The sequence below is a fragment of the Helianthus annuus genome, chromosome 5 (assembly GCF_002127325.2).
Source record: "Helianthus annuus cultivar XRQ/B chromosome 5, HanXRQr2.0-SUNRISE, whole genome shotgun sequence".
NCBI classification, from domain to species: domain Eukaryota; kingdom Viridiplantae; phylum Streptophyta; class Magnoliopsida; order Asterales; family Asteraceae; genus Helianthus; species Helianthus annuus.
The window spans coordinates 48926842-48934750 of NC_035437.2; the positions used below are offsets into that span (position 1 = coordinate 48926842).

Consider the following 7909-nt stretch of genomic DNA (forward strand, 5'->3'; position numbering starts at 1 on the left):
ATAGAGCATGAGCCAGATTTCGATTCTGTGGACAAAGTTTGAGCCAGGCGACGATCCTGAACCTATGAAAGTCAGATTACAATCCTGAAACAGATGATGCTGATGAACTTAAGGAATGCCAGCACATTGTTAGGGGGAGTCTGTTGATACTGATTGAAAGAGTGAAGCCTAGAGACTGATAAAGACTGAAGTTGCAAAGACTCGACATGTGAGACTCGTCAACATCTGAGGGGGAGTCTGTTAGTGCATGGATCTGTCGACTTCGTCTTGTATCGAGTCTTAGACTAGATAGATTAGATCAGGGCACGTAGATCGAGAAAATAGGAAGATTTAGTGAAATTTAATGTAATTCCGCTTGAAAGTGGGTTGTGTACACTACAAAAAAAAAGGCCATCTAGTGACATGCAAAAAGTGCCACAGAAAAACAAGAAAGTGCCACTAAAGAACCTTGTAAGAATGGGCGGCACACAAAAAAAGTGCCACTTGAAGCGCTGACCCTAAAGCCTTTTAGTGGCACTTTTTCAATGTGCCGCACAAAGTTTTTTAGGCTTTTAGTGGCACTTTTTTATCTGCCAGTACAAACCTTTGAGCTTTTAGTGGCACATATTTTTTGCCACAAAAATCACATCAAATTAAAGGCCATTGACATTTGTCATATTAATTTTAATTAATTACAATTATCATTTATTTACATTAAAAAATAAAAACAAAATTGTAAAATGTAGAAATCATAAAATAATCACTTCAATTAAAAGTTCAATCAATCTTCCATAGATTCCAAATATCTAATAAGTGTCGATCTAAGTCTAATGATTAAACATATAATCCAAATAAACTAATAAGTGTATGAATAAAAACTCAAAACTTCATTGTGTTCATGAATCTCTTTCACAATCTTCATGCGAGTTAAATAATCATCGTGTTACCGCCTTCTTAGTAGTAATATTCCACTTCATAGTTCCCAGCACTTGCTACTTATTGTCGCTACATCAGCCAACTGGCTATACTCAACCTGAAATTTCACAATTCATGTTAAATTGATTAGATCTGATAACTATAGCCATCAAAGATGTAAGAGCAATTAATAAAAGGCAAACTTACTTCTTTTGACATCACTTTAAGCTCTTCAGCCAAAAGATTGGGTGGTTTTTTCAATACCCCTGGTTGTCGGAATTGCCATCACCTAACAACAAGAGAGTTCATGATGAGAATGTTTACCCTTCAGTTTATAAGAGTCGAATTGAGTTATCTTCTATCTTAGACAGGTTAATTGATGAACTAAAACATTGCTAAAATGTGGTGAATGGGTCAATAGGGTCAAAAGATGCCCAAAGTATATTCTTTAAGCATGCAATCTCTATTTTTTGTACTGATGTAGTTTTTTAATCAATTAAAACCCGCTAACTAGAAGTTACACCTCTAGATGGAGTAATAGAACACACGCATACCTGTAATTGTAAACATGGTAGGCTCTTAATATCTTGTTTGGTAAAAAAGCCACCTAGAGAAAATGCATAAGTGAATAAAGTTAATACAAACAAATAGATCAAAAGATATCTTTTACATATGAGATAATATGCATAATGTTATTTTTGGCCTAACCAGTATTAAGATGTGTTAAAAAGATATCTATTCCTACAATGAACAAATTCACCTTCACCAAATTCACTTGCTTTTGCTCCCAATTTACATTCTATTATTAACATCCAGAATGTTACAGTTAATCGAAAAAACAAAGCAAACAACTCCCACTTCACTACTCACTAGCCATAACCACGTAAGGCCATGTAGAAAATACTAAAGAAACTTAGCATGAAATAAGGAATTTTACAACATGTCTATTACCGTCGCAAGTGTAGGTACAGCTGGCACTGATCCTACTGGGATTTGATACCCTTGAGGCATTGATTGACGAGGACTTCTAGGCTGCGACTGATTTCCCGTCTCATTTCCAAGAGCAACTTGCATGGGCATACTGAACTGTAAACAAGTAGACAATCAAAATATATCAAATAATAATCTAAATTATATGTGCACAAATCATCATGAAAGAAAAAACACAAGTCACCTGCATGTGTGGTTGCATTGTGCTGGTACTAGCGATGAGGCCCTGCCCAAAAAAATTAAGAACTGCCCCAATCACATTGAATGCAAAAAAAAAAAAAAAAAAAAAAAAAAAACCATTTTAAAATATAATCACCACAAAGCACACTAAACTGCTTTATAGAAAACAATTTTGCAGAATATAGAACCTGATTTACATCTGGACTGTCGCCTTCATCTTGCTCTCCTACGCCGAATGTCCCAAGAACTACACTATGTGAGACATGCCCGACGCGAGGACGTGTACCGGTCACATTATCATCTTGTCCTGGGACCAAAATCATAATTTAACTTTCTTGTGCATACGTCATTACATGTGTGCGTGTATATATAAAATAAGGGTATCGCCAAAATTCACCTGCGTTGCTTTCCTTGCAGCTGTCTCCACATTGGGAGAGCCTGATGAGGGTTGAAATTCAGATGGTTGTCTATTCACTAGATGCAGTGTATGTCCACTTTCAACATCTATAAATCGCCAAGGCTGAAACCATAGTACAAACATATATAGAGAGTATAATGTACAAAACTGCTTAACCTACATTAACCTACGTGACCAAAAACATAACGTGTGTGATTATTATTTTTTGTACATTATAACGTGCGTGATTAACACCTCCATGCGTGATTAACACCAAATAACTGCTCCCATGCGTGATTAACTGATCCATGCGTGATTATGGCCCTGATCTGATGGTTCTGCTTGTCGCGTACGTGAAGTATGATAAGGCTTTTTGTATGTTAACCTTCCTCTATATACCTCTCTATATATATATATATATATATATACACACACACATTCTACACTTGACAACCTAATACTATGTGACATGATTATAGGATACGGTATTCTGAAAGACGGTCTTCATCTTTAAACACCTTGCCTCTAAAAATCAGCCGCTGCTGATCAACTGGAAGGCCGACTTCACTAGCTATAGTCTCCTTGAATGTTGAAACTAACATCTGTTTTTTATTTACAAAAGAAAAAAAAGAGGATAAGCGGGGACTGAAGAAGAGTGACATGTGTGCCTTAATATTAACCTCCACCGTTGATCCAGAAGCCGCTTCATCTGAATGTTTATCTGCAACACCTTTTGATTTCAAAGCATCTAGAGCAACTTCAGCTATACTTTCACCTTCATCCGGACGTTTATCTGCAACACCTTCTGATTTCAGACTTTCAATTGCAACTTCAGCTATTCTGTCACCTTTATCTGAATGTTCATCCGCAACACGAGCAACTGCAGCTATAGTTTCATCTTTATCTGGCTGTTTCTCTACACCACCTTTCGGTTTCAAACTTTCAAGTGCAACTTCAGCTATTATGTCACCTTTATCTGAATGTTTATTTGCAGCATCAGAATGTTGATTTGCCACACCAGCTGATTCCGATTCCACACTTTTAACAGAAACATTATCTGTACTCACACCTTATCAGAACGATGATCTGCCATGAGCTTGGTTTAAAAAAATCGGGAAGCACACAAAAGGGACGAGGTCTAAACCGAGGCGCAAAGCGCAAAAGCGATGAGCTTTTCGTACGCAAGGCGCAAAGATGGTAAGTTAAATAAGCTACATTTGTCACTCTTTTATACTTGTCTATACAGTAACATGAACATCAGACTAACAAGATTCCTTTTAATGTCATTTATAGCATGCTAAGCAAGTAAAAACTAGTATTTCATAGCAATAAAGGTCAGTGAAGGAAGATGATCAGCCATTCCAGCATTACTAAATTTTAAATAACCAAGAAAATTAGGCAAAAAGTCAATGCTTTCAAAATAACAAATTCCTAATCCAAAAGCACTTTGCTTACATCATGTGAAAAGTCCACGAATTACAGGGCAACCTATTGTTCTTTGAGTCATTTACATGGTAGGATCTGTTTTGAACCGAAATTGATCACCATAATGACTTAGAATTCTACTCGTCTATATTTAAAAGTCCAAGAATTAAAATATAAAGTTTCAGATGGAATGGTTAGATTAACCCTAATCAAAGTTTCAAACTAATGGTCTCTACCACAAGATATAGTCCACACCAGAAAAGAATCATTAAGGGGGCACTGAGCAACAAATTGACATCACATATAATTAATGAACATGAAGCAGGAACACAAACCATAAGAATAGGAACTATAAGGCTATACGGTGTGGGATAAAGCCCCTGGTGGCTTTATCACGCCACGTAAGTGGGGGGGCTTTATCATCAACTTGCACGGTGTGGAATAAAGCCCCCGTTAACTATATAATAAAAGAAATAAAAAAACAAACCTGATTGGTTGGTCCCCACCTCCTCCCCCTTTAATGCTCGCCATCAACAAGGCTGAGCAACCATAGCTCCCTCATCTTGGCAGAGCATGGAAGGTGTTGGGGCGCCACCCAGCTGGGGTGGCTGGGGCAACGGGGGCGTTGCCCCACACCGGGTGGTCTAACAATCAAACGAGCCAAAAGATATGAGAAATAACACATCAATTTGTTTTCTAAAAGGTAATGGACATACCAATTTGATGCTTAAGTATAACTACTATAATAATTAAACATGAAGCACATATCATGAGAGTCTTCGGCTATAACAATTGAAAAAACTAAAAAGGTTATATTAATAAACCTGATACATACTACATCATTTATTTCCTAAAGACTAATGGACACACCAACTTAATGCTTAATTTCAACATACATAATGAATAAACATGAAACAGGAAGCAAACAATCCAAGAAGCGAAAAGGGGTAAAAATAACACATCAATTTGTTTTCCAAAAGGTAAACATATTGATTTGCAGTTTAATTTCAACCAATAACATAATTTGACATAAAGCAAGAAGCTCAAATCATGAAACTCAACTGCTGAAACAATCGAAGAAGATGAAAGACGTTGAAATTATCAAACAAATTACATAATACATCATTTTATACATCATTTACTTTCTAAAAAGTAATACATACATCGATTTGGTGATTCAACACTTAATCTCAACGACTTTATTAATAAACATGAAACCAGAAGCAAATATCATAATAACCGAAGGCTATAACAAACAAAGGAGGCTAAAGAGGTTAATATTGGCACACAAAATACATAATACATCACTTATTTTCTAAAAAGTGAAAGATATACCGATCCAATGCTTAATTTCATCAACCGTAATGAATAAACATGAAGCAGAAAACAAACATTATAAGATCGACATCTATAACAATCAAAGGATCTTAAAGAGGTCAAAATTAAACACCTAAATAATGTTCAATACAAGATGTATGGAAGATACATAATAGCAAACCAACGCTTAATTAAAATTATTGATAGTAAGAACATAATAGCAATCGCAAGAACTGAAGTTTGAAACCATACCAGGTGAATTGGATCAAACGACAATATATGTGATCCCCCTATCTCCCACGGGTTTTAGGGTTTTCACTTTTAGGTGGACTATGAATCTGATGATGATGTATTCAGAAGGGATTTTAGTATGAACGGGAGATTTTGGGAAGTTTTTTCTCACTTAAATTTTGGTTTTAGAGGGAAATCAAATGGTATATACGATAGCAACACCCCAAGTATATCTAATCTCCATTACCAATTACTTTAATTTTTCTTATTCTGGTTTTCCTTTTTCAATTCCTTTTTTTTTTGGGTAACAAATATGGCTAAATTAAAGTGGCATTTTATTGGGCTATTTTGAATAAAACCAAAGAAAAAAATATGACGTTTATGGTAAAGTTTTATTTTCCTTAGGACCAAACATATTTAAGATATTAAATTAAAAAAATATGTTTTTATTAAACCTAAGAATATATCGTTTTGATATCTAGAAAGCATTTTTTATCCCCTAATTTTAATCATTTTACAAAAAAAAATTATTTGGTAAATATTAATTTTATAAATACCGCATTTTGCAAATGGGGAAAGTGAATATGAGGCTGTTACACATGTAAGCTTATATGCGAAATCTATCAAAACTACGTAGTTTTGATTAAAAGCCAACTAAAACCAATTAAATCTCGTATTTTATTTGCATCCGTTTTCAACTCTCCAATAATTTCTCCAGTTGGTTTTGCCAATTCTCCTATCAACTGATCTGAAACTTAGCCTACGAAATGATCAACAACAAAGCTTTTTCATTTTATTTGGTCTACAAATCTTAGTTATTCTATTCTTTTTCCCTCTTCCCTTGATCGTGAGTGACAGCCTCCAACAACCCTTTAGCCTACGAAATTAACAAGAGCAACAAATTTTTTTCAATTTTAAATTTATTAAACTGAAAATCTTCCAATCAAATTTTACCAAAAATATGATATGTCTGGACATGCCTTGTCAAAATTCAGTAATTCACCATTTCGATGGAAAAATTGAATATAGATGTATGGAATAAGAAGATTTTTGGTTTGTTGTTCATTCCTTTATTAGCCGAATAAAGAGATTTAATTGGTTTCTTAATGTTGTTCTTTCCTTAGGCAATAAATTATAGATTTAATTGATGGAGAATTAAAAAGTTGACCGGAGAATTTAATGAAAAATTGGAAAAAGATGAAATTAAGTGACATAAATAAGGAGATTTAATTGGTTTTAGTTGGTTTTTAATCAAAACTACGTAGTTTTGATAGGTTTCGCATATAAGCTTATATGTGTAACAGCCTCATATTCACTTTCCCCTTTGCAAATATGGTATTTGGTAAGCTTTAAAGTTTGTATAAAGTATTTGTGGCATAAATTATAGTATGGGAGGAAAATTTGAGGAAGAGTTTTTGTGGCATAAGTTTGATTATACATATAATTTGATGTGAAGATATAATGCAAAAGTTTTTAGTAGCATACCTAAAGTACCACTAAAAGCTTAAATTAGTGGCATAAAAGCTAAATGTCACTAAAAGTACGTGCTAAGCAATTATGGCATACATAAAGTGTCATTAAAAACTTAATTAGTGGCACAAAACCTAAATGCCGTTAAAAGGGTGTGCCACTGAATGGCATTTTTTTTGTAGTGGTACTTTCAAGCGGAATCAGAAGATTGTGATTTCGCTTGAGTGAGTTTTATAGAGATTTCGGTTGAACAGATTCCGCTTGAGCATGTTTAAGCGGAATCAGAACATTATATATAGGAGATGTGAGGTTGGAGCGAAATCAGTTGTGAACTTTCCGGATTTTCATACCGAAATGCTGCCGGTGTGATTTCTGATTGTAATTACTGTTATATCAATCAAATCAGTGATTTAAGTGAAGAACAAGCTGTATCCAAGTCAGTTTCTTGTTTTCCGCACCTGAAACTGATCAAAACTTCTCTGATTGACTCATTCGGGTCTGAAAACAATCTTGCAGGATTTGTCGCAAGTTAGTATGTTTGGGACCCCAAATTCGGTCCAAATAATAGAATATCCCATTCGATTTACTGTTCGCCGTTATGGTAAATCGTTTCCGGCTTCAAAGTGCGTTCGGTAAAACAAGCATGCTGAGCATCACAGAGGAGGGTTTCGAGATGATGCAGGGCGGGAACATTACGAACACTATGCATATAGCTTCGTCTACTGAGGGCGTCGGCAACAACGTTTGCTTTGCCTGGATGGTAACGAATCTCACAGTCGTAATCGTTGAGAAGTTCTACCCATCGGCGTTGACGCATATTTAGTTCTTTTTGGCTGAAAATGTGTTGTAGGCTCCTATGGTCGGTGAAGACTGTACACTTGGTACCATAAAGGTAGTGTCGCCAAATCTTCTACGCAAAAATAACTACGCCTAGCTCGAGGTCGTGGGTTGTATAGTTCTTCTCGTGGATCTTGAGCTGACGAGAGGCGTAAGCGATAACCTTGC

The 7909-nt window shown here is 35.3% G+C and overlaps 1 long non-coding RNA gene across 15 annotated transcripts; it reads right to left on the reverse strand.

Annotated features, from left to right (window-relative positions):
- Nucleotides 1-728: 728 nt before the first annotated feature.
- Nucleotides 729-5738, reverse strand: LOC110940407. Of its 15 annotated transcripts, none has more exons than XR_004893813.1 (9): nt 3142-5671; nt 2946-3063; nt 2462-2568; nt 2253-2371; nt 2069-2110; nt 1846-1980; nt 1449-1501; nt 1102-1183; nt 729-1012 (listed from the first exon to the last, which is right to left on the reverse strand). It is a non-coding gene; the product is annotated as an uncharacterized LOC110940407 (long non-coding RNA). The 15 variants fall into 15 exon arrangements; XR_004893812.1 differs by adding an exon at nt 2717-2799 and having other exon boundaries at nt 2462-2584; nt 2946-5671; XR_004893809.1 differs by having other exon boundaries at nt 2462-3547; nt 5456-5738.
- Nucleotides 5739-7909: the final 2171 nt, after the last annotated feature.